Source organism: Equus asinus, chromosome 17, assembly GCF_041296235.1.
Source record: "Equus asinus isolate D_3611 breed Donkey chromosome 17, EquAss-T2T_v2, whole genome shotgun sequence".
NCBI lineage: Eukaryota > Metazoa > Chordata > Mammalia > Perissodactyla > Equidae > Equus > Equus asinus.
Genome location: NC_091806.1, coordinates 49,969,164 through 49,983,228, shown reverse-complemented (window position 1 = coordinate 49,983,228; position 14,065 = coordinate 49,969,164).

Sequence of the window (14,065 nt, the reverse complement as noted above, 5' to 3'; positions counted from 1 at the left end):
CAGGAGCCAGACCCCAAGAATACGTACCCTAGATTCCATTTACGCGAAGTTCAAGGACAGGCTGCTTCTTCCATCCTGAAACTAATCCCCACAGTGGCTGCCTCTGGGGGAGGCTGGAACCGGCCGGCAAGGGGCAGGAGGGAGCTCCCTGGGGCGGTGCTTCTTTTCTACACCAGAGTTTCAAAGTGTGATCCCGCCGGCAGCACCAGCACCCCCGGGGACTTTTTGAACCGTCGTTCTCCCGCAGGCCCCCGGGCCCACTGAGCCAGAAGGCCTGGAGAAGCCCCACAGCCTGGCCTTTGACGAGCCTGGGATGATTCCGTGCAGGCCAGTGTCTGAGAACCTCAGCTTGTATCTTTATGGGATAACGGCCACTCAGCGTAGACATTTGTCAAAACGCTTCCAAATGTGCGTTTCACCGTGTGTGAATTTTACAACAAAGAAATACGGCAATTACAAATGCAAAACAAAATTCAAACCCTTAAAAACAACACCTGCTGGGCATCCCCCCCTGGCTGTCCTGGGTGGGAGATGGGACAGATGCAGAAGAATGTGGGGCCGTCAGCGGGGCAGGGCCACCGGCGGCTCAGGTCTGTGTTGGGGGTCTGCTCCCAGGGGCGAGGTTGCTGCTCCCTGTCTCCGGTCTTTTTCCCCAGCTGTGGCAGAAGCAGAAGCCCTGGGGGGAAGGAAATATGCGACTCCAGGGGAAGGACTAGGCTTGTTGGCCTGCAGGAGACCCGTCCTGGCACTGCCCCCGCTGGCACTGGCCCTCCCTTGACCTTGGCAAGGCCAGCGAGGCGCTCAGGACATTTTAGATGCCTGTGGGGTGAGAACAGCTGACCAGTGCTCAGGTCCAACCCCTGGTGCAATTCTCTGAGGCAGGAACTCTCGTGGGCCCATTTCTAAGAGGCGGAGACGGAGGTTCTGGGTCAGCAAGGGAGGAAGGCATCCCGCAGGCCCAGGCTCCGGGGGCTGCGTCGTCTCAGAAGTTGCCTGACCACCTGGGTGGGAGAGGGAGGCGTCGGCGGACTTTGCACCAGCATTCCTGCTGACTCAGGGAACACAGGAAGGAATTGTTTGCTTCCAACCTTGCAGGAAGGGGCTGTGACACCCCCTAGGCCTCCTGGAGGCAACACCTGCTGGTGTTACCAGGCACCCGAATTAAAGAAGGTTGGATGCGTCCGTCAGCAGACCTAAAGCACAGTCCACACAGCTTCCTTTATCCTCAATATGGCTCCCTGGCTTTGCTATCAAAACCTCAAGTCATCACTCAATGCTGTCACTTACAGGAGATGCTGTCCCAGGGACACCTCGGGCCTCACTTCACACATATAATGGCCTTGGGCTACACTGTGGGTCCGAAGATCTCTGGGAAGGCCAGCAGTGCTGGGCCTGGACCGGCTCAGTCCCTGCCCGAGAAATGGTCCATCACGTCCCCGGGCAGGAGGCCGGGAGTGCAGGGGGTGGCGTGATGGCGACCAGGAAGGAGTTGGCTTGCCTGCTGCTGACCCTGTGATCTCAGGGTATCAATGTGCCTCAGGAAAGGGAAGACCCCCTAGGACCCAGAAGGACCCATAAGTTGCTCCATTGCCACATGGACCCTCTGGTGCCAGCCCAGACAGTAGCCTTGAGGGGCCAGCATTTGAAATGTAAGTTTGGGGGAGGAACTGAAGGGATGAAACCAGTCTCAGGTCACGGAAGAAGAGGGGTGGAGGAGGAGAGCTTAGGGGGCTGGGGAGAAGACTCAGGGGCCTGTTGGCCAGCTCTGACCCCATCCAGGTGGGCTTGGGGCTGGGGGCCCAGTGCCTGTGTCACAGCCTGTGCTGCCTGGGCGCCTTCCCAGGAGCCCTTAAGCCCTGACTGGGGCCGCCCAGGCGGTGGACGGCAGGGATGACCCCCTGGCACTCTTGCACAGGCAGCAGGGGACCGCCAGGAACCTCCTGGGCGCCCCCTACCCCAGGTGCCCAGTGCTGTACACCCACTCCAGGAACAGGCTGAGGGTCCTGATGGGTCAGCAGGCGAGAGGCTGCCCTGGAAGCAGCAGCATGCAGCGTCCACATGGCTGGGCGTGAGCAGGGAGGACGCCAGGACTCCTCTTCCAGCTGGATCAGGACCATCCTGTGTCCGCGCCAGGCCCGCAGCATCATCCCCCAGGAACCAGGCCAGACAAGCGGAGGCGAAGAGAGGGCGGCAGAAAACAAGATAAATGGCCCAATGGATGCCAGCCCAGGCCGCCAAACACCGGGGGCTGTGGACTGGGCTGGCCCACGATGTGCGTGTGAAGCAGCAGCTCACACAGAGCGTCGCCAAGCCCCTTCTTTCAGCAAACGCTGAGTCCCCGGATGTGGGCTGACTTCGGGGCGTGGACAAGTGAGTGCGGTGGGGCAGAGGCCATCGGAGGTGAAGGGAGGCCGGGAAAGGAGTCAGGGAAGGCCTCACTGAGAAGCTGCCTTTGAGCAGCCTCTAGGGCCTGGGAGAGAGCCACTCAGGCATTACAGACAAAACACCAAGGCCTGTGCAAAGGTCCCGAGGCAGGAGATGCCACACGTCATAGGAACTGTAAAAGATGAAGTCTGGAGGCAACAGGGGACCCCTTGAGGCCATCCAGCAGGGACAAACAGGACAGAACTTAGGTTTGAAAGGGTCCCTCTGGGCGCTGGGTGCTGTCAGACTGAGGGAGCAAGGTGGAAGGAAGCTGGAGGTGGAGAAGGGCCCACTGCTCTCCCCAGGGTGCAGGGACAGTGACCAGAGGGTGGCCGTGAGGTGGCCAGCAGTGTTGGATTTGCTAATGGAATGCCCATGGACTGGGCAAGAGAGAGAAGAGCCAGGACAGCCAGCTGGCTGGAGTCTCACGGGCTGCAGGGGAGGGAGCAGGTCAGGGGAGGGGGCAGGCGCCTCTGGTTTGGGGTGCCTTGATGCCCAGAGATGCACATCAGGGGTTGCTGGGGTCTTGAGCTCAGGGTGGGGATCAGCCTGGAGAAGCCCGTCTGAGGGAGAGGCACTGGGTGTGGGGGCATTTGGACCCAGGAGGCTGAAGGGACCACCCAGGGGCGGGGGAGACAGAGAAGGACGGGGCCAAGGACAAGGTCAGGGCTGGATCAGGGAGTCAGGGAGGAGCTGCCGGAGAGAGAGGAGAATCCCAGGCCTCAGGGGATGAGGGAGGGGGCGCTGCAGGGCCTCGGGTGTGGCCTCCTGGTGAGCCTCACTCCTGACCTTGCCAGGGCGGCCACAGTGTCAGAGGGGGCAGGAAGGACGAGGGGTGGAGCCGGTGCAGACGTGGTGCTTGGGGTGGTTTTGCTGTGGAAGGAGCAGGCCTGGCAGCGTGGGAGAACGGACAAGGCGTTTGTGGCCTGTGGCAGAAGAAGAGAAGGGCGTGCTCAGCCTGGTCCTTGGGTGGGCAAGGGCTGGGATCCAGGGCAGTCGCGAATGGGTGGCCTCTGTCACCTGGCAGGACGTGGGCGGTGACGGGAGGGAAGGGCAGCAGACCTGGGCACGGACAGGGCAGGTGGGCTGACCGCAGGTGGCACATGGGGAGGCTCCGCTGATCGCTTCTCTTCTTCAGGGATGCGGGAGGAAGCAAGTCCACCAGCTGGCGGAGGGTGGTGGGGTGAGGGGTGGGGGGGGCACTAGGGGAGGGGAGGAGGGGGTGTGAGGCCAGACTTGGGAGAGGGTGGGGCGTGGGCCAGCGCTGTGTGGCTGACCTGGGTGTGGCCACCTGTTCCTCCAGCTCCTCTGGGGGGTGTGGGAGGGCCGGAGGGTGGATTTAACTGCAATGGGGTTTGGCCAGAAGAATGTGACAAGACAGAAAGGGCAGCCATGATGGGAAAGGGAGCTGAGCTGGGCGAGGAGGGGAGTGCGGACGGCCGAGGAGGCCAGGATGGATGGTTGGTCCTGCGGGGAGGCGTTGTGGCAGGGGCGGGGTGAGTCTGGTGAACATGGAGGCAGGAGGATGGGCCTGAGTGTCTGAGGCAGGTGGTTTAAGGAACCACTCTCATTGGCAATGATAATAGAAGAGAACAACTGTGTAAATTATCTATGCCCGTTTAAGAAATTATCTTAGAAAGGAGCGGCTTAAACCAATAAACATTTTCTATTTCTCAGTTTCTGTGGGTCAAGAATCCAGGAACGCAGTGATTTCTTGGATCCGACAACGAAAGCATAGGCAATAAAAGAAAAAACTAGATCAAGGGGACTACATCAAAATTTAAAACTTCTTCACGTCAAAGGACAATCAACAGTGTGAAAAGAGAACCCATGAAATGGGAGAAAATAGTTGCAAATCGTGTATCTGCTAAGGGAATGACGTCCAGAATATGTAAAGAACCCCTGCAACTCAGCTGTGGAACAAACAGCCTGATGCAGAAACGGGCAAAGGACCTGAACAGGTGTTTCTCCAAAGGCGACGCCCACAAGCCCCTGAAAAGGTGCTCGAAGTCACTGGTCATGAGGGAAATGCAAGCTGACACCACAGTGAGACGGTGCCTCACACCCATCAGGACGGCTGCTCTCAAAACACGGAAAACGACAAGTGTTTCTTGTTGGAGGATGAGGAGAAATTGGGGTGTTGTGTGCTGTTGGTGGGGATGTGAATTTGTATAGCTGCTGTGGAAAACAGGGTGCAGGTTCCTCCAAAAATTAAACACAGAATTACTGTGTGATCCAGCAATCCTACTTTTGGGTCTTTCCCCAAAAGAAGTGAAAGCAGGGTCTTGAAGACATACTGCACACCCGTGTTCACAGCAGCATTGTTCACAACAGCAAAAACGAGGAAGCAACCTCAGTGTCCCTTGATGGATGAATGGCATTAAAAAGAAAACCACAGGCCCCAAACAATGTTATTTGTGCTAAAGCCCATGACATGAGCCTGGATTTGAGGCCTGATCTAACTGCACTTACAGCCTCTCCCAGAAACGTCATCTTAATCGACCAGTCTGGAATTTTCTGGTCAACACCAGTCGGGTAATCGCTCACCTGGGCCCTCTTGGCTCCCCAGAAGAAGAGGCATCCATGTGACAAAGCCCCTACCTTTCCTTCCCCCAGGAGACAAGGAGACGCCCTGGCCCCAAGTTAGCCTTCCTCTTCTTTTCTAGGAGCTCCCTGCCCGACCCTCCTTCCTATTGCAGCCTGCAGAGCTCCCTTCTAGTGGGTAGATGAGGTGCTGCCCGATTCAGAGGCGCTTAGTGAAGCCAATTAGAGCTTCCCATTTACTCAGTTGAATTTTGGTTTTAACAATGGACAAGCAAAACGTGGCATATCCATATGTGATGTTGTGATTTATAATAAACATGTATTTGGTGTTCATCTGTGATTCCTGGCTCACGGCTCCCAAAATGCTTGGAATTTCCTGAGCAACAATAACAATGGGAGCATCTTTTGTTAGAATATTTGGTCTCTCATTCTCAGTTCCTCAAATTGCTTCAGAGCCATGAAGGTGACATGGGTGTCTTTTTTTTAAATTATTTTTTATTGTGGTAACATTGGTTTATAACATTATATAAATTTCGAGTGTACATCATTGTTGTGTATATTTTGATTTCTGTGTAGATTACATCATGTTCACCACCCAAAGACTAATTACAATCCATCACCACACATTTACGCCTAATCATCCCTTTCGTCCTGCTGCCTCCCCTCTTCCCCTCTGGTGACCACCAATCCAGTCTCTGTTTCTGTGTGTTTATCTGTCGTTGTTTTAATCTTCTACTTATGAGTCAGATCATATGGTATTTGACTTTCTCCCTCTGACATTTCACCTAACATAAGGTCCATCCCTGTTGTCACGCCAGATTTTATAGCTTCTTATGGCTGAGTAGTACTCAGTTGTGTATATATAGCACACATTCTGTATCCACTCGTCCCTTGATGGCCACCTAGGCTGCTTCCAAGTCTTGGCTGATGAGGATTTTTAGGCTGGTTAACTTTAAAACGGTTTATGATGAGGATTTTTAGGCTGGTTAATTTTAAAACTACAGATGAGAGGCAGGCTCCGAGGAGTGGAATTTGCTTGCCCCTTTGTTGGGAAATATTTACATTTCTAAGGGAAACCTCTATCTGTAAAGATGCCTCCCTCTCTGTGCCAGGAAGAAGGGGGATGGCCTTATCTCTAGAAACTCTTAATGCCAGAGGCAAGAACTTAAGTTGGTTGCTGTCTGGCAATCTCATGTAACTGATTTAGGGTGGTGGCTTCTGACCTTTACTTAATCCGATTTGATTCTTGTCTAAAAGTCATGGGATCACCCAATGACCAGACCCCACCTGCACTGATACCATTTTAACTTTTTTTCATGTTCTTTCCTTTGTCTTGTAAAGAGATGACTCACATACCCATGCCTTATAAAATTAGCCCTAACCCTCAACTCGGGGCAGCAGAAGCAGCTCCTCCTGCCCGTGGGCCCTGTCCCCACGCAGCAGAAGCTCTGACTGCCCATGGGTCCTGTCCCCATGCTATTCTATTCTCTAAATAAAAGAGCACTACTGCCAGATCTTGAGTGTCCAAGAAATCTTTCTTTCGACTCCTCGGCTCACCGACCCTGCATCCTTGGCTATTGTGAATAAGGCTGCGATGAACATAGGGTGCATGTCCTGTCATTCATAACAATCCCCTTTCCACCACAACTGGGTTTCTGTTAGTGAGGTGACTTTTGCAAACCCCCTAAGGATGAGGGCTGGTGGCCAGGGGAACAAATCGTGATTGGAGGGTTGGTGCCTCCATAAAACCCAAACGGAGGGGGGTTCAGAGAGCATCCAGGTTGGTGGACCAGAACGCCAGGCCAGTGCCAGGCCCCAGGGACCCGAACTCCCAGGGACAGAAGCTCCTGCATTTGGGATCCTTCCAGACCTCGCCCTAAGTATCTCTTCATCTGGCTGTCCGTTCATATCCTTTAGTATCCTCTGTAATAAAGTGGTAATCTAGTAAGTGAACTGGCTTCCTGAGTTCTGTGAGCTGCTCCAGCAAATTCATTCGACCCGAGGCAGGTCGTGGGAGCCTCACACCGCTACCACATGGGGGAACCTTGAGGACATCACGCCGAGTGAGATGAGCCAGTCACAAAAGGACAAATCCTGCACGATTCCACTCATATGAGGTCCCCAGAGTCGTCAAATCCATAGAGACAGAAAGTAGGGTGGTGGGTGCCGGGGGTCGGGGGAGGCAGGTGGGGAGTGAATGTTTAAAGATTTAATTTTTTTTCCTTTTTCTCCCCAAAGCCCCCCCAGTACATAGTTGTACATTCTTCGTTGTGGGTCCTTCTAGTTGTGGCATGTGGGACACTGCCTCAGCGTGGTTTGATGAGCAGTGCCATGTCCGCGCCCAGGATTGGAACCAACAAAACACTGGGCCGCCTGCAGCGGAGCACGCGAACTTAACCACTCGGCCACGGGGCCAGCCCCAAGGGAGTGAGTGTTTAATGGGGACAGGGTTTCAGTTTGGGAGGATGGAAAGCTCTGGACATGGGTGGTGGTGATGGTTGCACAAGGCGAATGTGCTGTGGGGGATCAGAATTTGCCATCCCAAAATGTGTCTCTTTGCCCTGATTATTTTTAAGAACAAAAAGCTCTGAAAGAAACTTTGACCTTCCCCCTAACTGCCTAAAAGAATTTAAGGCAGAAGGCCTGTCCCCAGGACGGGCCATCCCCACACATAGCACTTGGTATCAGTTTACTGTGAAGGTCCTTGCTAAGTCCATTCTTATCTTTTAAACATTTCCTTTCCCATCTCCATGAGTTGCCTTCTTCCCCTTTGAAGCCCTAAACCCACCCCCCCAACATCCTCCTTTGTCTTCAGCTGAAAATGGTATTTAAGGGGGCATTCTGGCCATTCTGGCTGAGTTACCCAGTTTTCCTGGGTTTCTCCCATGTCTACATGGTACAAAGCTTTATTTGATTTTCTCCTGTTATTCTGTTGCAAGTGAACTTAATTCTTAGGCCAGCCAGAAGGACCTAGAGGGCAGAGGAATTGTCGTTCTCCCCTACAGTATTTAATGCCACTGAACTGTACATTTAAAAATGGTTAGGGGCCAGCCCCATGGTGGAGTGGTTAAGTTCACGTGCTCTGCTTTGGCGGCCCAGGGTTTTGCCGGTTTGGATCCTGGGCACGGACATGGCACTACTCATCAAGCCAGGCTGAGGTGGCGTCCCACATGCCACAACTAGAAGGACCCACAGCTAGAATATACAGCCATGTACTGGGGGGCTTTGGGGAGAAGAAGGAAAATAAAAGTAAAAAATCCTTTGAAAAATGGTTAAAATGATAACCTTAATGTTATGTCGATCTTACCACAATTTAAAAAAGGAAGCTGAGAGTGGCCCAGCTGGGTGGCCCTGGCTTGGGTCCTGAGCTGCCGTCAGCTTGTTGGCCAGGGCTGCTTCATCTGAGGGCTTGACCGGGAAGGGAGGAGCTCTTCCACACTGTCCCACCACAGGGCAGTGGCAGGAAGTCCCTGTTTGCAGCCATGTGGGCCTCTCCCTGTGTGGTCTGCCCGCTCGGGTGGTCTGGCACCTGTCTGGTTTGCAGCCTTGGGTGGTGGCAGGTGAGACTTACGTTAACTTCCTCTTACATAGAGTTTTTAACTTCCTGTTTAAAAACACACGCAATGACCACGAACAACATTCTGGGGGATGTGCACAGGTTGTAAACGTGGAAACGTGTTCATTGGAAGGAGGAATCCCAAGTTCAGAACAGCGATTACTTTTGGGGAGTAGGCGCGGAGACAACCGGGAGGGTCCTGGGGATTTGATTTCATAGGTTGGAGGGTGAGTATTCGATCATTCACAGGACTGCGCATTACCTATTAATTTCTCTCTCTTTTTTAAATTTCTACTTTTATTCCCTTTTAGATCCATTCCCTGCCCCTAAATTACTCTTCTAAGGCCTTTGTTTGCACAAGTTCTTGAAAAATGCATTTGTTCCTAATACTTGATTTTCTTCTTTTTCGTGTCCATATGTTCTAACTCACAGAACCTGTGTGGCCCGCCTCCCGCTCTTCCCCCTTTTGCCTCAGCACCTTTTCTCCCACCGGCGCCTGGCTCTCCGGCGGCATCAGACCCCTCCCTGTGGACCCGCCCCAGGAGCAGGCCTGCAGGTGGGGGAGGACAAGCAGACCTCTGGTGACTCAGTCCCACACAGCTCGCTGTACCTTGCCCCCACTGTCCCCACGCCTGCCAACCCTGGGTGCTAGCCAGCTTTCTACATCTGCCATCCCAAGAGGTGAAAAGAGTTCTTTCCTTTCTCTGATGATGGAGTTTGAACATCTCCTCCAGGACCAGCTGGACCTGTGGGTTGCCCTATGACCTCCCCATTCGCAGCTTTGTCCACTTTCCACGGGGATTGCTGGCGCTGCGTCCTGTCCATCCGCAGGAGTTCTCTTGGTGGCTTCTACAGGAGCCATTCTCAAACCTTTGTGCCTCAGGGCAGTTTTACATGCTTCAAAATTATTGAGAGCCCCAAAGCGCTTTTGTTAGTGGGTTATCTCTGTCAGTATTTACTGTATGAGAAAATAAAACTGAAAATTCACAACATGCCTTGATTCTTCCTTTCACAACAGCAGTGACAGACCGCTGACGAAGCCATGGGCACCACACAGTTTACCAGCCCCTCACGGACCAGGAAGCGCCCCAGGCAGACGAAGTTGCAGGTGCCTCATTTGTTTGGGGAACTTCCTGAAAGCAATTGCTTAGGACCTGGAGGCACAGAGCTCAGCCAGGCTCCTGGGGTCTCTAAACTCACTTCCTATCCTTTATGTGCCCACCAACCCTGAACGAATCATGTCTCAAACTCGCCCAATCCTAATCTAGCCTCCAAAAGACCCGCTTAATCCAGACCCCAAAACCACACCCACACCCCACGCTTGCCCCCGCCCCCTCAGACCCTGCTGAGACTCTCAAGGTAGGTGAGCCGACACAGCCTTATCAACATGTCACTTGGTGGCATTTTGGGGAGCTAGCATTCAACACATAAAGAGCACATTTCTATGGAAAAGAATTATTTTTAAAAATACGGCAAGAACAGTGCCCGGCGGGCAGCTGGATCTCGTCGCTGGGCTGCCTTCAGTCTCTGGGGAGACTATGTACATCGTTTTGGTTGAGGTGTACGGAGAAAATCTGGCTTCACACGGATTCTACGGTAGTCGGAAAAGGCAGGGGCACGTAAAGAGCCTTTTTGGATAATTGTGGGCTGTCTCCTTTGATATGACAGTGAACCCCAACAAGAGGCAGTTTCTTAAGGTGCGCTGCGATCTGGAACGTGAGCCCAACCAGTCCCCTCTCCGCCCTCGGTCCATCTTGCTCTGTCCTGATTCCGGGACAGCCTGCCTTGGTCGCGTGGAAGGCAAGGTTCACAGAGTTTCACAGATCTCCCACAGGCCGACTCGTCCCATGTCCAACACGGCACCCTCACCACGTGCTCCTCAGACAGGCCTTCAGGGCGGGAAGCTGTCTCGCTTACTGCGGGCAGCGTCCAGAATTCTCATCTCCACTTGAAAGCTGGAATTTACCATGGCAACGAAGACTGTCCCTTGTTTTCTTTGAAGTGACAGGGTCCCTCATTCACTTTGGAGAAAACGTCTGCCCAGATCCCAGGTCTGAACAACCACAGCCCGTCGGTCAGTGGTTCTTTCAAGCCGCCAGTTCAGCTCACACCTGGACATCACGGGAGGGCACTTCCTGGGCGGCATCGCCCCTCAGAGCGAGCAGGACGCTCGTGTGACATCCCATTCCTCACCCTCTGGGGCTGAGACTAGATTCAGTTAAATTAGAAATGTTTGCTGATTCACCCTGGACGTCCCTAATTGACTCTGCACTTCTTTCCATGGGGAGTGAGGGGAGGAGGGAGCCCCGCCCCGGCAGGCCCCCCAGGATCCTTGCTAAGGAGCCAACAGCTTCGCCCACTGTGGCTTTTGCACCATCTGTGCAAACAAGAGCCCAGTGAAAAAGGCAAATCACTTTATATTAGTTTCCTGGAGCTGCCGTAGGAAATTACCGGAAACTGTATGACTTAAACACCAGGACTTTGTTGTCTCCCAGTCCTGGAGGCTGCAAGTATGAAATCAAGGGGTGGTTCCCGCTGAGGCTTCGAGGGAGAGTCTGCTCCAGGCCTCCTCCCCAGCTTCTGAGGGTCTGCAGGCCGTCTTTGATGCTCCTTGTCTTGTAGATGCATCACCCCCACCTCTGCCTCCCTCTCCACGAGACATTCTCTTTGTGTGTGCATGTCTCTAAGTTTCCTTATTATAAGGACACCCAAGTTGGATTAGGGCCTACCCTAATGACCTCATCTTATAAGAATTTTGCCAGCCTGTAACACACTTCCATCTTGTCATGAAACTAGTTTGGAGCTCAGGGCCCCTAAGGGCCCCTTAGACCCCACCTGGAGAGCTGTGGTCCAGGGTGTCTGCTCCTTCTGGCTTAGCTACTGAGAATGTTTACTGCAGCCAGCAGCTTCCGGTGGCCCCTTGGTGAATGAACGCACGTCCTTGATTTTGATGAAGTCAAACTCATCCACTCATTTTGAAGTTTTGTACAGAAAATTGCTTGTTGACTTTATCACAAAGACCATTTCCACATTTCCTCCTACAACGTCGGTGCCTCTCCCATTAGTCTGGCACTTCCACCCTTCATCCACCTTTGAGGCGTTGGTGGGGGTCCTGTTTACCTTTCTCCAAGCATAGAGCTGTGTCCTCAGCACCAGCCTCGCCCGGGAGCCCGTCCCCGCTGCTGCCGCCCCTGCCTCGCGCCAACCCCTCCAGGTAAAGGTGTACTTCCTGCCTCCATTCTGTTCCCGGCAGCTCGATACAGGTGCGAGGGACATCTCACCCCTGTGCTATTCCATGCATCAACCTCTTGGTAAATCAAATATTTTGAAGAAGTTACAAAGAAAGGAATAAGAAAAAGCTCTTCCTAAACAGCAAGGGGAGCCCCTCTCAGCTCCCGGCCGGGCCTGAGTGGGTTTGGGGGCCGAGGCCAGCTGTGGGGGAGGGGAGGACAAGGACTAGAGCCATGCTGGTTGGGGGAGGGCCACAAAGGCCTGCCTGTCCCCAAGACAGAGACGGGCCTTGTTCCTGGGGACGCTTGCTGGCGGCACAGCTGGGCACAGAGCAGCACCCCCCTCGCTGACTGGGATGTTCTCCGCTCGGCCTGTGGTCAGCCCTCTGCAGCCCTGGCCTCCACTGGGGCTGGCGCCACCACAGCCTCCCTCTCCCCTGCTTGACAGCCTGGCATGGGAGGAGGGGATGTAGGTTGGGGACATGAATCCGGCCAAGTGGCATTGGAACTCAGGCCCCTCCACGCACTGGGGCTCAGGTCAGGTGATGTGGTCCCCCTGTGCCTTGTTCTTTGTCCTCGCCTTCTTCCTGGGCACTGAGATGACCAGGATGTCAGGGAGGGTACACTCAGTCACCCTGAATCTGGGGACCTGCGTAGTGCTACCCTCAGGGCAGAAAGCAGAGTAACTCCTCACGCCGACCCTGATGACCTTGAGCCCCTCACATTCGCCAGCTCTGGGGAACATCCCAGGAAGGGGTGGGGAAGGCCCTTCCAGGAGCCCAGAGGCAGCTCAGGCAGGGGTGCTTCCAGGAGACAGGCGGGAAAGCCAAGGCCTGGAACACTGGAGTGTGGGGGGTAGGGGATTGGGGCCGTGGGGCTGGGGGCTCCTCAGGCTGTCCAGGAAGCAGAGTGGGGACAGCGGGGGACAGAGCAGGTGGTAGGCTGTGGTAGGTTCTGAGGCTCCCAAGAGATAAGTGACCCAGTCTGGAGGGAGGCAGTGTCCCCCAAATACCAGAGCATCCTGGAAAGGTGGAGCCCTGCTGGTGGGGGTGGGGCTGGGCTGGGGACAGTCCCTCTGACCTCTGGTTCTAGTTTGGGCATCCTTGGGCCAGCAGAACCCGCCTTCAGAGCACGTAGAGCTGGGGGTGCCTGTCCCCTCTCCACATGGAGGGGCTCAGGAACGTAGGGCCGGTCAGGGTGGCCGGGTCAGGGGTACTCATCCTTCCCAGCGGTTCCAGTTTTGGACCTATGGGATCTGTGGGTTTCTGGAGCCAGAACCGACGCCCTCATACCTCCCTTTCCCCCTTGGGCCCCATCTCCCTGTCTGTAGGGTGCTGCTCAGGCCTAGGAGGGAGGACCCTCCTCTCCCAGGGAGAGGGGGCCATGGTGGTCAAATTCCAGTGGTGGCTCACAGGGCATGACACCCCCAACTCCCCTTGACTGAGCCCTGCTGGACAGACTCGGCCCAGTGTGGCCTGTCCCAGCTGAGACTCGGGGCTCCCCAGGCCTGGCTCAGTGGTGGACCAGCTGAGTGACAGCCCTCCCCACCCCGCCCTGCTGGGAACAATCTGGCCTCTGCATCTGAACCCCTCGCAGTCACCCCTGCCCATCAGGAGGGGACACCAGGACTGAGCCCACGGGACACCCTGACCCAGGACTGGTCTGCTGGCTGCTTTGGGGACTTGCAGGTCAAGACTCCCCTATCCGGCCAGGTGCTAGGGCGCCTCCTGGCCGCAATGCCCCGCAGCATGCAGAGCCGCCAGCAGAGGGCGCCAGAGCCTCCTCTGAGAGTTGGGGGTGGGGCCCAGGTGAGCTGGGGGTGGCGCTGGCCCGGTGTTCAGGTGCTGCTCAAGGTTACCCCTTGCACCGCCCTATCCCAGCTGACTGTCAGCCCAGCGGCCACCCCACACCCTCTCCTTGGGCTCAGCTCTCCAAACCCAGTTTCCGCCTTGCCCTCTGACTCACGCGTCCTCCCTGGTGGCCCTGCCTGTCAGGCAGACCTGGCTCCACACCATTCCCACAGTTCAGGCCTTCCGGACATCTGGCCTGGGAGACCACAGCAAGGAGCGTGGGCAGGGCCCCCCTCAGCCCCTCACCTCCTAGGAGCGTCCTCCAGGCTCTCAGGGACATGTGTGGAGGGGAGGCCCCCACTAGGGTCAGGGGGCAAGCAGCCTTATGTGGACTGTCCATGGCCCGGCCTGGACATGACCTGCCCTCTGCCCCAGGGCTCTTACTCAGCGTGCAAGCTCAGGTGACCTTTAGGACCCACAGTGACACCACCCCCACCTCCAGGAGACAGACACGTGGCTGC